Genomic DNA, 17,526 nt, shown 5'->3' with positions numbered 1-17,526 from the left:
TGAGTCTGTATCAGCAGATGTCAGTTGCCCCAAAGACATTCCTGAGTCAGCCAGAAATTCAATATTAGAGCAAACAGTAACTAACCATAATTACAAAAATATTGCACAAGCAATGTTGTGAATTTTATGTGCACTCACTCAGCTGTTTGGAGCCGTTTGCACTGAAACTGGGCTCATGACCTGCACCACAGAAGACACTTTTAGATTTTTAATCAGCTGTGGTTGATCATATACTTCAATCCAGATGACATAATGCAATTTCAGCCCTCCAGAAATAAGTGAGACATTTTCCTCTGACTCCTTCTACCCAGGTAAACGTGTCAGTAGATTTCAGATTACAAAGGGCAACAATGTCTGCACTGTAGCAGAGTACATGCCAGGCATGACACTCCTGAGTGCTACAATTAGACAGAGTATCTGTTGATGTCCAAAATCATGTGTTCTTGGTGCATGTGAGGGAGTGTGTGTGTGTGTGGGTGGGTGGGTGTGTGAGTGTGTGTAATAAACAGGAAACAACTATACACTTAAAAGGAGAAAACTAAAGTTTGAAGCAGAGCAACATGAGACTGTGAGGTCACTTCAGTGAAAACACGCACCCACACGACTGACACCTGCACGACTGACACAACTAGTGCAAAGGTTGCATCTCGATGAATTCTACATCGCACAGAATGCATAGATCAATGGAATTTGTTGATTGGACCAGAACTGGCATTGAAACCAACGATGCAAAGAATCAGTCCAAAGTCAGCCCAAAAATAGCCACATTGTATTCCTAAAGTGCAAATCCCTACGCTGACCTAGTCACTGGTGAATTCCTCTATAACCATTATATCAATCTGTTTGCAGACTGATTCTCACTTTTGGGAAACTCAGAAGTTAAAGTAATGATGGTTTAGCTTTAAAAACTCCAAGAGTTCACAGACAAGAAGGAAAGAGAAGATGGTGTTTCACTTTTCATGGAAGAAAAGAAAAGAGTGTTTGTTTGTTTTTTTTTTACCATGAACTATTTTTGTTGGGTTTGAGACTGAAGTGGGAGCAGTACACTGTATATTGTTCCCAACTTTGCACATGAAAGCTCAAGGAAATTTGCAGAAGAAAAGAAATGCAGCCATTTTGAATGGCCAGCTGCTTCATACAAGGGATATGGGCAACTTCCCAGCCAATTATCTGTAAGGTTGTTGGCTGAAACTGGCTGGTAATTGGCTGCCCTTTGACTGGAAGAGGCAGTACTACGCGGCTGGATCTGTAAGTTAGTGATGAGTTGAGCCATAAAGTATCATAGATGGAGAAAATACAGCAATCAAAATGGCTGTTCAAGGTGGCTGATTTTTAAGTTTACCTTTGGACACAATCTGAGCTCGTAAAAACAAATACTCTTATTTTAATGACTGCTCTGTGACTCTGTGGGTCATAGAGGTTTTTTTTTTTACTTTAAACCACTCGAAATTACCAGAAATTTCCTTTGAATACAAATGTTATTTCCAATCGTTAACAGAAGTGTTAAAAGTATCACTACCGCTTTTCACATATTGGTAGCCGCTTATCAGTAATAAAATGAATTCTCACTAAACACTGTTGTTTCCGCTCGGCAATTCGCACAAACAAAGACGCTGCAAAGCCCCACATCGGTGTGAGCTCACACAAATCACACTTTTTTTTTTAACAAAATTCAACACAAATGCAGATTTTACATTTATGAATTATGTATAAGAGAATCAGATCAGAGGTCCCTGGTTTGTGGGCAGAAAGTTGCACGTCACACGACAGCATCTCACAGCATTAAAAAGACCTCAATATGACACACCTGGCCCACTCTGATATAAAGCAGACCAGCCCTTCCGAAAGATGCTTACCAAACATTTGGAACACATAAATCAATAGGACGACAATATGTCACCATAGAAACGGCCACGTCAGCTTGACATATCGTCAATAAGATATGTCTAACACAACAAATACAGGCCTTACTACAGCATGCCATCTGCTAAACATATATGCAGTTTGGGTTATGCCACACAAGCCACTGACCAAAGCTTCACCCATCCTCTACGAAGAGGTGCAGGACAGGTTTACTGACAGGGATGCCACTTTGCTTCTTCTCTCTCCTAAACATGTACCACTGAGACATTGGGAGGCTTGGTGACAGGCCTGGTGCTTTCACAATCAATAAAACATGCTCAATTCCCAGCGTAATTACTGGATCCAGCATGTTCTCCTAGATTTCTCCTTGTAAGCCTGTGTTCACCCCCCACACAATGTTAAAGAATTACTCCCTCAACTGCTGCCCTATAAAAAGTTAAACATGAAATTGCATAGAGCACTTCCGCCGTGACGTTTACCTAACGAGCACAAAGTTAGGCCAGTATCATTCCGTAAGTTTGTCACACATAAAATCTATGTCATCTGGAATTACAACGATAGGAGTTTTTTGTTTTTGCTTTTATTCATTCATGCTTTTATATGTTTTTTTCTTGTCAACGTGTCAAGCCAAAGTCAAAACAAACTTACATGTAGCAAACAGACTTACACATCTTTGAAGGTGATGGATGGCAGCCAAAGTTTTGAGCACAGCCGTGACAGTTGCTCTTCCTGTACAAAACAAAGTTAGCCTCAGTATCCTACCGCAGACCGTGGGCAGACAAGACTCAACTTCCTGCCCCTCCACTTCCTGTTATTCAGGACCCTTCTGTATGCCCTCTGAGGGGGGAGGTGGTTAAGAGGAAGAAAGGGAGGGACCACCTTTGGGACACCCTTCCCTTCTGATCCTGCCACTTATTACCTTCCTGAATATAAGCCTGAGACTAAACAACAACAGGAGCTCATCTCTTGTGGCCTTTCTCTGTGTGCTAACTGTGTTTACTGAAAGGATCATTACAGAGGCCGGTTGGACAACCTGTGCAGGACCCTCAACCATTCACTTCGCGATTAGTAGACACAGACCTTTTTTGGTTATTTCAACACTCCACTGCTTACATAAGAATGAATCACAGCTCTCACAATGCAAATATACATTGAAACAACATGGTTATGACAGGGCCACATTTCTAAAAAATGCAACAGCCTCTTGCAGTAATCTGAAGCTCCTTGATTGCAGGATTTTGTGAACTAATCCATGATGACGTGTTTCAATGTATCAAACTCAAAGTGTCCCAACCATGGCTTGGCCTTCAGGCAGCTAAAGACACAAAGTGAGGCAGCCTAAATCCATAGTTTTACACATTTGTTTCAGTGGCGCCTTGACACCAGTGCAGTAGGAAAAGAACATCCACTTCTTTGTTCTTGCTTTCATCAGGAGGTGCTGTACCTGTAAATGGGGCTGTTGGCCTGAGGGAAGTGGAGGCAAGCCAGTCTTCCCTTTCTCTCCCTCTATCCTTTTGTGAGGGTGTGCTTATCTCCCTCTCCAGCAGTGAAAAGCAGGATTGTGGCCCTTGCAGCATCAGTTATGTTTATGTCTCCTGATGCTAATCTGACACACGGCTGATCCCTCAACAACCACTTTCTCCTTCCCATCTCTTTTAGCCCTCCCCCTTCTTTCTTTCTATTTCGCTTGCTTTTTCACGTGATTTATCTTTTTCTTGTTTCTCCCTTTCTTTCAACTCATGTTATACATCCCCTCACCTCAGTTTCCAAGGCGACTAATGAGATATAATTAATAAGCGCTATTGCAAGGGCATGTGAACAAAAAAAAGGGAAAAAAAAGAACAAGAGACTGTGAGAAATGTAAAAGGGGCAGTCTGTGAAACCTGGAAAATCTGCAGCACCTCTCTTTCCTCTATAAAACATTGCTCAGGGTGTCATTTCTCATACAGAAGAGTGATGTGATATGAACACCCTGTAGGTGTTAGCGGAGAAAAAAATTCAAATAGTTTCCATGATAAACAGCAACCTCAAATCTTGAGATTATATCGAAAGAAATGATGAATCTGAAACAGGCATCTTACAGATGCCAGCCTTGTAAGTTTATGGTCTAAAATCATAAAGCACTCTCTAATCTGCCCACATCAGACTAAATCAATTAAGATACAAAAATGCATTGTTCAAAAGGGAGCAGTGACCTGCACAGTAGGGACAGTCACAAAGCCAGCAGTGAGAGCCTACACGGAAATGGCAGCCAAGCAGACAGCGAGTGGTTAATCTGCCCTGATGACTGAAAGCTCAGTCCAACTCTCCAATGACCCAGCTGTAATCCCACATTGGATCAATGCAAGTTCAAACAATCCTCCATGCTGCTAGCACCTTGGTTGGACTGGGGGATGGTGCTGTAAGACAGGGACCAGGAGACAGAAAGCTACTTATCACCTCCAAAATGACATCAAAAGGAAAGCAAACCCCACAGGATGAACCTGCTCTCACTGAGAAAATGCACATGGGTCGCATTATACAGATAACTGAATGGAAATTAAGCCACTCCTTCATATTAATACCAGATATGTATCCAATCTACAAAATATGAATGACGATGAGTGGATATAACAACCAATAACCGAAGAACATCATATGCTGACAGCCTTACCAGACAGGCATTCTCCATCTCACTCGCAGTACTGTCAGGGGATGAGAGGACTATGCAAGGTGACTTTGACTAAGTGCCTTGGGGGTTTCATGAGAAAACGCCATTGACATTACATTAATTTCATGTCTCTTTTTTAACTGACTTAGTGCCACAGATCCCTGGATAGGAAGAAGAAATGAAACAGACATTTTGCTTTACCTTCAAGGCACAGGCAGCAGGGAACTAGAAGCCAGGGCGACAACAGTGACGAATGGGTAACATGATCCGCTACCAACTTACTCCTATTTTTAAGAGTCATTCAACAGAGGGATGAGACATTCGCCCAGCAGAGAAGGATAAATGGTCGTCAGAAACTTTCCACTGCACTTCACGTGTGTTTGGGTTTGATAACAGGTGTGTGTGTGTGAAACAGAGATGGAGGGAAAATGAAGGGAAATGAGGGAGACAGAGGAGACTATGTCTGCGTTAACTATGTAGGAAAACGTAAGGAAACAAGACTAAAAGAAGCACCCTGCGCACATCCCATCCCACCTCTGTGGTAGTGTGTGTTAGCGGCGTTGTAACATAATTACTGCTGGGACACTTCTATTCCCAATGATCCATTTGCGTCAGTCAGGTTTTCAAGCCCAGCCAATGAATGGATTCTCAGTTTCTCAAGGATAAAGAGATGACCCTCACCTAACTGTTATATCCATTTCATGTAGAAAAGCTACTCTCCTCCTCAAGGTAAATCCCTTGATGCATATTGGAGTGAAACTTTATGAACAAAGAAAATGATAAGAACTTCCTCGATGCAAGGGCAAGGGTGATAAATTATGTCTCATTAAAAATGAACACACTTGACAACAGAGAAATTAGAGACAGTTCATGTTCAGTTTCTTTGGTGCACCTTTAGTTTTTCCCTCTTAAGCACTACCACCACACTGAAGTTACCAGCTTCAAATCTTAAAGAACACATACCGTGGTTTTAGTACCGGTTATTTTCTTTTACATTCTTATATAGAATAAAAATCATATACGTCATTCCTGACTTGCACAATAGACGAAAATGTTGTCTCGATGGAGTACTTTTTCATCGCAATGCTCAAAAGATTCTCAAAACACCTCGAGCAGTAACAGCAGCGAGACATGTAAACGCAGTGGTTTCATTTTTTTAATGCCGGTTCATCTAATAATTCACATTCTTTGCATCTATAATTCCCCTCTTCAGACTTGAAAAAGAAAAACACTCAAGATACGTGTTTTTGTTTTTTTCACTATATATTTCACCTTGTGTAATATTCACGATTGTCTGTGGGAGTAAGTGCGAGCAGGCTTGGTTGTTTGACAGGGTGTAACCCGCCTCCCATCCAATAGCAGCTGGGATAGTCTCCAGCCCCCCGCACGACCCTGAATTGGATTAAGCAGTGATAATATTCACTATATATAGTTTCATTATGTATGATATAGTTGGGGCGGCTGTAGCTAAGGAGGACAAGCAGTCGCCTACCAATCAGAGGGTTCCACTCCAGCTTCCCCAGGTCACTTGTCAAAGCAACCTTGGGCAAGACACTGAACCCCATATTGCTATAAGTTCACAAAAAAAACTTTTAATACAAGGAAAGAATGATCCAAAAGTGCTGTGTGCAAATAGCTGGGTAACTTTCATGACCTTAAAATGTTGACTTCTGAGCAGTTGTCAATCCACATCTTTACAAAGCTGTTTTTTTCCATAATCATTCCTCCCAATATCCTTGAAGTTTTTTTGTCAGAGGAGCTCCTCATTAACATGAGCTTGATTCGATATAGCATTTTATTCACTAAAACATGGTGATTTTAATTTTCTACACAAAAGAATATATATATACAAAAAACGACTGTCTAACTAGCTGGGGGGTGGTGTGGTGGTTAGAACTGTCACTGGAAAAGTGATAGTGGGGCCTGGTTCAAATCCTGGCCGGGGCCTCTGTGTGGAGTTTGCATGACCTGCCTGTGCATGCATGGGTTCTCTCCGGGTGCTCTGGCTTCTTCACACTGTCCAAAAACAGGTTTTTGGACAGTGTGAAGAATTGGGCTATTGGTAAAGAAAATATATGGATGGAAGTTAACTAAAGAAAACCTTTAAGGCGATAACAACAACATGAAATCATTCTCTATTCACCACTAGAGTGTCCCCATAAGCCTCCATTTGGATTCCTCACGAAAAAAAATTTGTTTTTTTATTTTTTTTCCATCGCAACTTCGATGTAATGGTTATGCATACAACCGCTGTGCTATGGACGAGTGTACTTCCCACAGACTAAAGCATCAACATGACATGGGAAATTTTCCTTTTAGGTGAACCTTCTGACCCTTAGAAATAATTTCTAATCAGCCAGCCTACAGTATGTCATGCTATATCTGTAAAATGCAATTGACAGACTAATGGTTAACTACTCGCTTCATATTAACCCTGTTGATTTAACAAATGATGTCTTAGAGCAAAAACATTCATCACCAGCATTCCTTATGACAGTGTGTCACTTTAACAAGTCAGTGTCTTGACACGGCACAACATCCGCATCCAGCACTCTTAATGAATGAACATTTCCCGTATTACACTTCGGTCTAACTAATTAGGTTACAGTACATGTTACAGATCTATGCCAGTATTTCTCATTTCCTTTTTTTTTTTGTAGCAAATTGCCTCTTTTTTTTTTTAAATGATTTCTCTGACAGTTGCACACAGAAGCACAAAGACACATGCACAACCGAAAACTAATGCATGCATGGTCCTAGAGGTTTATACATTTGCATAAAATTACTGTGTAGTGCTGCGGTCTGATGCAGGATGATGGCATGTGTCCATTTGCATGGTTGTCGATCACAAGTCGAACTTCTCACGAGGGAACAATAGTAATGCCAACCCCATAGGGAGCAACAGTCCCCCAACCCCCCCAGGAACCCTACTGTCTGTGTTGAGTGTCACTGCAGCCTTTTGATGTTGCACAGACCGCAACTCAGAAATGGTAAACAGCAAAGATGAACCGAGATCTTCCTCCAGGGGGAATCCACAGTGTGAGGATATTAGCAGCGTTATGCATAATGTGTCTCAGTAGCAGCACGTTAACCCAATCTCAACACTGAGAGTCCAGATTGGTCTTCTAGATATTCAGTTCTTTCCAAGTGTTTAAAAAGTTTTGGTCCACGTCCATGTTGTCCACACTGTTTATGAGTGAAGATACTGTCGGCTAGCAGAGTGTGTCTGCTCTTAATGGAAGAAAAAAATGTAGAAAGCGCAGAATAAATATTTGATTTTCTCTTCCCATTTTTATCTTCCACTCGATGCCTCTTTCCCACAGTGTTCCATTACATAAAAGGTTTATGCAATCTGAGCAGTGAGGATGGCCATGAGTCATAACAACAGCAAAACGGGGCTAGCTTTAGTGCACTGATTTTCTTTTCAAGCATTTTTATTTCACAGAATTAGTATTTTAATGATCTAACACGGGCCCTGTGATTCACACACAGCGTTTTATGTAAAGTGTTTCAAATAAAGACAATACTCACTCATTTCTGAACACAACACGTGACTGAGAGACGCTGGAGGTATGACACCAGATTTTGTGACATGTTTGTCTATGTTTTTTATATTATTAGGATGTCATATGCCTTGACAGCTTTCAATATGAATATCTAGTGATGTTCTGAGTTTGCTTTGCAGTAAGTTGCAGTTTCAGCAGGACTATGCCTGGAAATGTGCAGATATTCTCATTACTGATTCTTCGAAATAAACGTACTTTAATCTGAAAGATGAGGGGATATTTTTTTCTCAGTCTGACTTGTATTGACATCGATGAACTACATACACTGAGCAAATAATCGAAGGAGTGTTTCTGCAGATACACCCCACAGCTTCTCCCAAATCAGATGATATGTGTTAGCTGTCACATGAACACTGTGTGCAAAAACTGCACTGAGAGCAGCACAGGCTCCTGTTGCTGCTCGCATCTCCAAGAAATTCCTTTTATTCTTGGATAGGCTTTGGTCCTAAGTCGCAGTGTCTGATAGCTCATTGCCCTGAGCCCCCAAGTCCGGCGGCTGATGATGAATGTCCCCCTCCCCAGTCCCTGGCAGCTGAAGCAGAGATGGTGGAGGGGAGGGAAACAAAGCGAAAAACAACACAGTCTGACATGAATACAGGATGGCAACAACTCGCCGGTGGAAACACTACACCATTTTCACCTAGATCTGCAGCCCACAGCACACAGATGGAAAATGGACTGGGAGAAAGGGAGAGGACAGACGGGCAGACGCACAAACAGCGGGCAGACTCAACACCTCTCTCACAGTCACAGTCACACTATAGAGAGATGGGATCTAGAGACTGGAAATGCAAAGCAAATCATTTCTGAATGCCCTGGATTCAAAAAGACACTTTTCCCAAACAGTTATTATTTAAATAATTTTTTTTTTTAATTACAAAAAGAGAAATATCTAGTGTTTAGGGTGCAATGTGAGTTAAAAAAGCCAAAATACACGATGACCTCTGCTGATTACGCTTCACCAGTCTTAAACTTCCCTATTCATATCATCCAGAATCTGTAAACAACCAATGATATTTGGTCTATTGCAAAACTGTTCGAAAACTCATACATAAGGCGTTGCAAGCTCATGCTGCTCCAGTTCAGCTCTAACAGAAGAGAGGATGACTACTTTGAACTGTAAGTCAGAACCCCACGGTGGGCCAAAGCTGCTTCCAGAGAGCAGACGGGGGGCTGGGTCACTTCCCTTCCCTGTTCATATGGCTGATACATGCTGCAGAATAATGGGAGGAATCACATCCCCCCAGCTGTCCTGATTCACAAGGCTTCTCAGACAGACAGAAAAACAAGGATATTGCGAGCCAGGTCTCCTTCCTGCAGCTCATGGGGCCGAGAGAGCCGGTCCAGCTGCAGGAGATCCAACTGTTATTTCTAGCAGCTACTGGAGTTTTAGTCAATTGGCTTGATGTATGAGCTGTGACACCCAAGTCCCAAAGCCACTTATAAACACTTTTACATGCATTCAACCTCTTGCTATCTTGGGTAGCATAATGGGAGGTTAAATTGAATGGCAATAAGGGCTGCAACTGATGCTTTAGACAGCCTACTTTAGCGCTCTTTAAAAACACACTATACCGCTTCATCAAACAGAGCTTTCCAGACTCTTAAGAAAGTTTACTTTGCACACTGATTAATTGTTTGTCTGTTGATGATGCCTCCACTTAAGTGACTCCATGCCACGCCAGAGAAGTTAAACCTCCAGTGAGAGATGTTTTTTTCAGATCTACAGAAGAGCATCAGGAATTCAATACAGTGGGGTATGTGAGCAATCATGGGAGATCTTTTGATCTTGTAAATTATATTATAATATATTCCTTTGATTTATGTTTTTTTTTCTTCCAAAGTCTCATTAAAATGCAGTTAAAATGCAACTCAGCAAAGAGATGTCTTTCTTAAGTTCAGTTTTGCTTTAGATACCATTCATCTTGATAATTTGGCCACAAAGCAACCCCACCAGTTTTACATCTCCGTGCAGACAAATCCGTTCGGTTTCAACAGTGAGAACATCACAAACTAAAGAAAAATGGCAAACCAAACCACAGGACGCGCACACACACGCGTTGGGGGTGTATGTCCTATGAGTGCGGCCCACTCACTTTAGAGATGATGCACAGCGTGGTTTTTTTTTTCTTGCAGTCCAGAAACCAAAAGAAAGAGGAGGAGGCAGCTTGAAGGTGCAAAATGACTCAACTTGTCAAAGACATCACCTTTGCTCCACCACATGCTTCCACTGTCTACCCTCACAAAACCACAGTGTGCATGTGCTATTCTTCCGCTTTAATCCGAAAGGCCGTCAAAACTTAGTCACCGGCTTCAAGGCAAAAAAAACTACGTCCAGTAATTTACAACAAACTTAGAATTAAAGGATCCTTCTGCGAGTCTCCCGGTTCACATTGAAGAGGTGAAGAGACCTCCAGCCAGGGCTTGTTTAAAAGAGCAGGGGACACAGGAAGAGACAGATCAGCCTTAAGCTGCTCTGTCCTGCTCAGGAGCACATGTGCTGAGTGAGCCGAACACAGTGGCTTACCACCAGAGGTCTCAGTCAAGGGCAGGACAGTTGAAAGGTCACTGTTGGCTGTCTGGCTGTACAAACAGCACCTCAGCGAGTAATGCTTTTACCCTCTGAGCTTGCATCAGACTGTTAAAGGGATTAAAAAATTACTGCTGTTTAAGAGCAGACTTTCTATCTGCCAGTGAGCTGTAGGTATTCATTTAGGAAGCCATGTGCAATAACTCTGGCATTATTAATTCATAAGGTATCGCCTCCTACAAAGATTTCTTTTCATATTCAACAACTGCAGTTCAACATACTGTATAATACAAAATACAAATCAACCCCTCCATGTGAGACAATAATTAGCAAGTTAATGTTGCTCAGTCACTCAGTGCTAGTTAACAGTGGCTCATGAATGTCTCAAACACAACTAAGAGGCAAACAGACACGACCGAGGCCAGTAACTGAAACCAGAGCCAGAAGTAGCTCATCAAGAAGCCAACAGTAACACCTTCATATGCACGATATGTGCAGGAACATAAATCAAAGAACATTCAAATATGTCTCCTAAAATTGTTTTTTTTCTGTTTTAAATTCATAGTCCAGATCTGCATTATTGTTTTGGACTGAAAAATGAATTGAATCGAATTCAGCTGACCGATGCCTTATCAATAGCAGGAGGAAAATTATGTAGCACGAATAAACAGCAAGGAAATGTGTAAAAAAGAAATAAACCCCATGTTTATACTGAGTTGCAGTATTAACAGGTTGGCTGTTTGTTGTCTTTTCTCTTTAGTTTACAGGGAACGGTCTACAGTTAACTGCGGTCTGAAACATTATCTGCCAGGCTCAAGATTCTGCACGTAAGCTCCAGGTCTCACAGGGGAATGCTGGAATCTTCATATTGATGATGGGGCTCCGATAAACATTGATTCATATTATTAAGATGCTTTAGTTCAACAAAGAAAAAGTTAAATTAGCATCATAATTCCTCTATTAACTAACTATATCAACTGTGCCGTAGAAAGGAAAGAGTCATTTGAAAGAAGAGGATAATTGTTGTCAGTGAACATGTATTACGTCGTGTTTTTATAGCCCAAAATAATCCCCAAAAAACTTTCAGCATGTACACTGCAAGTTTTCTTCAAACTCCACCACAACATCACACATAAAAACATCCAATAAAGCAAAGTGATTCAAAACATACTCAAAAACATGCAAAAGACGTCCAAATATATTCAGCAATCAAATTCTGTTGTGCATCATCATAATATCTGTGAGGGCTTTAATTTTCCCTTTAAATCTGCAGTATAAAAGAACATCTTGCCTTACCAAACAGTCAGAGAAACACTATCCTCTTTATTGGACCAGAATGCTCTGCATCTATCTCTTATTGTGCACTCAATGCATCCTTGGCTTTCAGCTCTCTGGTGTTTTGTCCTCCTTGGAAAAAAAAAATGTCCTGGGAGGAGGAGAGTGGAGGAGAAAGACTTTCACTCAGTGATTCAGAGGCATCGCGTAAACGCCAGCATTCTCCTTCTGACAACCAGCGTTAATTGCAGATCCGACTCGCCCACACACTCCACATTTCTCCTGGAAGGAGAGGCTGACACTGAGACTGAAGTGGGATGAGGAGTGCGGTAAAAGATGCTGCAGCTGCCCATTTCTCACCCCATCGCCACCTCTCATTTCTCCCTTTGCACTAAGAACTTGTGCTAAGACGCTAACAAGCACTTATGCACATTTGCGGAGATGTGCAGGGGCAAAAAAAACTCGACATCTAACAAGGCCAAAACGTTTCATAAACAGTGGTAGTCACCGGCGATCTATCATGCAATAATACTACATCATCTCGTCCTTGATTAAATGATGCAGGGCAAAATCTAATAGTCATATCATCAAACCTCTCAGTGTGTTTGTGTAATAGCCGAGGCAGAACATCTGGGGTCTCTGAGGTTAGAGCAACACTTCACAGCATGCATGACGGCTCTGTCTGTGCCTTTGATTTTTGGGGCTTTTTTTTTTTTTTTTTACTAATATCTGACAGAAATTGTTTTCAGTGCATACAATTTCAGTGCAGTGAAAGAATCCCTCATCCACACATTAGACGCAAGAGCTCACGTGATATGGATCATGAGTAACAAGGCCCATTACTGGCGAGGCCCGGGGCAGCATGCAAGCTAATGACCGCAGATTGGATGGTGCTTTAATGCTTTGCTTTCGAAATCACTGGCAACCAGCTGGTATGGTAATGTGCGTTGCGTCAAAACAGCGGTGACATAAAAAGAACGGTTAAAAATATGAGTTTGTTTTAATACCGCTGCAAACAACTCGAGTCCTTGAGGATTTTTCCTCTTTACAATCAAACTTGTCATTGGTTCGGCCTGATGTGAGAGGAATACGCTGTATGCAGTGTATTATTTGCAAAATGGGTTAGTGAGTAGTCTTTTTTAAATGTGAGCAACAAGCTAAACAGCAGCTTAACAGAAGTCAATGTAATGGTTTGATTCTGCTGTATTCTATCCAAGCAATGACACAAATCTCACTTCACAAGCTGCAACAGGCAAGGCAACAAACTCCTTCCCATTAACCACCTCCATGCCAGCAAGCTGTTGAAATAAAAAAAATGAATAGAGAACAATTCCAGGTCGCGTGTTGTCTTCTAACTAAATAAAATCTACTCCTTCAGTGCAACATTATTGTGGTGTGTAGGGTGTAGGCGCACACTAGAAACATTTGAGAAGGTCAGGTTACTGTTGGCCATTTCCCACTCTGGCCAGGGGTTAAGGTCACCTGAGTGCCAGAGATTCAAAGAGCCACGAGACAGCGAGGATCCTCTCTTACAAGCGCCAAAGCTGCTATTACAGCTTACTGTGCACTGTGCTGCTCCATGTCACTTTTATTAATAAACTGTTAGATCTTCAGGTGATCTTAGTGAGAAATCTACAAGACAAAGACAACCTTTGAAACACCTCACTTGAATTCACTTGATTAGGCACCGCTCAGCTGGGGCTAGATCAGCTCATTAATCCTAACACCTCTTTTGAATACAGTAATCACAGGGTGTTATAGTTCATATTGAGGAACTATGCAACTATAAGCAGGTACTTGAATCAGCTTAGGTTTTAAGGCAAGCAACTTGTCAAAATAACTCATCTCTCCTGAATTGTCCTACATTGTAGCAACTCAAAATACAGGCAAGATATAAGAATTATTTACACACTTTCTGTTTAAAGTAGGTTGCATGTTTTTAGAAAGCTACATAACATGGAAACATACAATTTGCTGTAAACTCAATGTCTGACAACTTCTATTACCACGACACTGTCACTGTGTGAGCAAGCCTCAACAGTGTTATTATACACACTCTGATTACTGTTTTGCCCGAACATTGTGCCTGATTTACAAAGCACAGCTAAACATTTCACTTTCTGGATTGCATGACTAACTCTTAGGACCATTTAAGAATCGCAACTGGCAAATCTCACAGAAGCTAGAGCACAGCCTAATACCGGCGTGTGATGAAACTTTCACAAATGACAGATATCAACAGCGCGCGTCTGACTGCACTCTTTCACCTGACGCTTTGTCATTTTATGGGATCGACAGCTCAGTAATAAACCGATGTTTCTCTTGTTAAATGGCACGGCACGACTTTTCCACTGTGTATAGCCTAAGGTAGATCGACAGATACAATGTCTCCCAAGTCCACTCTACGTCTCCCTCTTGCGCTTTTCTACTCTCACTCACTGTAGCTACAGTCTCGCCGCCACACTCCGCAACATTGTTTCTATTTCCGTTACTCACCTTTACTCCCAAGTCAGTCGCTGTATATAGACACTCTATATCGGTGACTCCAGTGGATAAACGTAATTTCAGTTCACATTTACACGCTGCCTGCTATTTTAGGGGGAGCTGACAAACTCAGAAAAGCCAATCTCCCTCTTGTCAGTGAGAGACTCCTCCCCATCTGACGAACCGCCTCTCCCTCTCCGTCTCCGCCGCCCCCTCCCTCTGAGTCTCCCTCGCTCACACACTCACAAAGTCAAAGCATGTACAGCGCGTAAGAAAAGTCCCCTTTTTATTCCAACAACTTGAGGGGGGGGGGGGCAATTGTTAAGAGAAAGGGAACACTTGATTCCATATGATGGATAGCACAAAGACTAGTTTGTTGATTATCTTACTCATAGGCTTTCAATGGATTCCTGTCATAAAGTCACTGTCAAATATATTGTAATAACATCAGGCTATGATAAGAAGAAAAAAAACTCTGCCCATATCAGCCATGACATTGAGGCTATGCACCGAAAAACGCACTAAACTAATAGAAACTTTAGATATCAGGGCAATGAACATCGATGGGCCTGCTATATGAGGTGTGTGTGTCGGAGGGATGGGGGGTGGAATCTTCGATCTAAGTTTAAATTCGAGCGACTACTTTCTGTAAATGCTTGAGTGCTCGCCTCAGCACTGTCACTTTAGGTACGATATTTGACGTCACATCTCTAAGACAACAGCTATGGAATTCGGTTTAAAGGGCACTTTCGCCGGCCAATGATGTTCTGCAGCGTCTGTTGAGCAGCCAATTGGAGAAGGAAGGCGGGACCTACGTCACGTCTGCAAGCAAGCTCAAAAAAGGTGCGGAGGTGGTCTACCCTCGCTGTTTTTGTTGACATGTGGAAACAGGTGCGACTGAGAACCATCCCTGATCGCCGTTTTTCTTGAAATACGCGTTTAAAATGGATTGGAATCAACACCAGACCATTGGAAACACACACAAGCAACTATAGCACTTTATGCCCATTTAGAGAAGATCCGGTAATAACACTGAGTACACGTCTACTCTCCTTTACTTATACTTTGCGGTAACTATTCTGTATTTCAGAATAGTTCAATTCCATATTTCATACCATATATATATATCAAAAACTCTGTTATTGCAGGGTATGATATTAGGCTTAATTTGTTGCTTATAATAATACTTTGATCATTTAAACGGTTATACACTGGCAGTGGACAGTTATCTCTCTATAATTTTGACAGTTGATACATCATTTCCAATACTTTTGATTAAGTAATATTAGGAATGAATGAGGTATTTCTGAAATGTGGTTCTCTTATAAGTCAAATGTGCTCCTCTGCCTCTACAACTGTTTGGGTTAGGTAAGGTTATACATAGTACCAGACAAGACTATTATACAAGACAACGATTTCTTACTACTACTGATTAATAAATACATGATTTTAGTGTTAATTACTTTGATATCTTAAGGGTGAAGGATTAAATTGTTTGTTCATGAGTCTTTTTACACTTTAAAGCACAAACAGTGACCGGACTAGCACAGGTTTGAATATGTGCATGTTTTTGTATCTTTTAGAAGCAGCAGTCAACACCGTTTGTTATCTCTGAATACAGAATCATTGTCCTAGTCAAACAGCATAACACTGTATGACTATTAAGACATACTCTACCGGCATCCTGTGTCATTACACTACATGCTGTGATAGCTGGTAAAGTATGAGGGTTTCCACATAGTATGGCTGTGGCTAGATCATTTGTATTTGTCATATACAGCCTTTCCTTAGTGAACTGTGCTAACTTTCTCACCAGCGGTTACCAGACCTGAAAGACTTTCCAGTCTTCCTCATCCCTCCTGATTCCTCGTGACTCCAGGCCAAGGAGTCAACACTCCTATAAAACATTTCCCTCATTACAAAAAGTTAAATTCACAACAGCTTTTTTTTTTTTACAGCAGCCTATGATGATCTTGGGAGTAGCGTTACACCAAAAGAACAACATTAAGCCAAAAATAAACTGCAGTCAAAATGAAAGATACATGTTGTTTAATGTAAAATATACTATCTGAGGCTACATGCACATTCAAAGAGCAATTAAACACAAACAGTATTCTATTCCAGAAGGTGCTTTTTGGATTATTATGCAGGAAGTGAACCTTAGCTCTGATTACCTGCCTTTAAATTTTTTTCCTGGGCCCCAGCCCATCATGCACACATGTCAACTGTTTTGTTCTTTAGAAATCTTAGCACACACTACATATCCTTCATATCAGGATGTATGCCATACTGCAGCAATATCATGCTAATTTTGTGTCTCATTTATTGTGAAAAAATGAGTCTTCTCAAAGTATTTTGCCCACAAAAAACTGTTTGCAATGTATGATATAGGTATAGCATGAACATTACTCTAAAGAAATAGAATTGTATTACACATGTGGCTTTCTCCTCATTTTTGTGTATCAATATACAACATGAGTTGTAGTGTATCACAGTGGCCATGACAACCAGACAGAGACCCACAGCTTTTTTCAGGCTGATGCTCTTAGTATTTTTGAGCAGCACTTTTCAAAGTGCTACAAGTTGCCAAAAACGCTGAAGTTAGTAAACCAACAAGTTGATTTACATGATGTCATTCAGTTTGACCTGAACATATACTTCAGTGGAATAAAGTACTATAGACTAGTGTGGCGAGATCATTTTTCATATCTAAACATCCAAAAGATAAAAGTTGAATAAATCTTGATCTGAAATCAATTCCACATTTCACTTCACATCCAGTGTATGAACCTTGTATAACACCTGTATCTCACCTGTTGTTGTTGCCAAACGCCCTCACAGGACCTGCTGCTCCAACTTCTTTCTTTCCTCCTGTGTGTATTGACTTTCCTTATCTTGTCTTTATGTTGTCTTTAAGTTATACCTCTTCCTTTACTTTCTGCTTTTGTGTCACTCCGTCCATCGATTTACCTCAAAGCCAGACCAGCTGGCTTTGGATGCTTCCCCCGGAGCCTTAAGAGGCCCGTCTTCACACCCTGTTCCTCCTCTTGTCCCTTGGTCTCTCTGCGGGCAGAGAGCAAGGGGGGCAGTGGTTTGAAGAGTGGGACCCCAGATGGACATAGACATGTTGGGCATGCGTTATGTGATGGGGCTTGGCT

The 17,526-nt window shown here is 41.4% G+C and overlaps 1 protein-coding gene across 11 annotated transcripts in view; it reads right to left on the bottom strand.

The window, feature by feature from the left end:
* mef2aa (myocyte enhancer factor 2aa) overlaps positions 1 to 17,195 on the bottom strand; it is a 59,250-nt gene extending 42,055 nt beyond the window's left edge. For 9 of the 11 annotated variants that reach the window (XM_072385794.1, XM_072385787.1, XM_072385789.1 and 6 more), the window contains exon 1: positions 14,381 to 14,539. The gene's annotated coding sequence lies outside the window, so the exon portion shown is untranslated. Of the gene's footprint in view, positions 1 to 11,905; positions 12,069 to 14,380; positions 14,540 to 17,181 lie in introns of those variants that run through there. The other 2 variants (XM_072385786.1, XM_072385785.1) reach the window with 2 other exon arrangements.
* Between the last annotated feature and the right edge of the window lie 331 nt (positions 17,196 to 17,526).

The sequence above is a fragment of the Leuresthes tenuis genome, unplaced genomic scaffold (assembly GCF_036924035.1).
Source record: "Leuresthes tenuis unplaced genomic scaffold, fLeuTen1.0.hap1 SCAF_5, whole genome shotgun sequence".
NCBI classification, from domain to species: domain Eukaryota; kingdom Metazoa; phylum Chordata; class Actinopteri; order Atheriniformes; family Atherinopsidae; genus Leuresthes; species Leuresthes tenuis.
The sequence above is the reverse complement of the archived record's forward strand: the minus strand, read 5'-3'. Positions and strand labels throughout refer to the sequence as shown.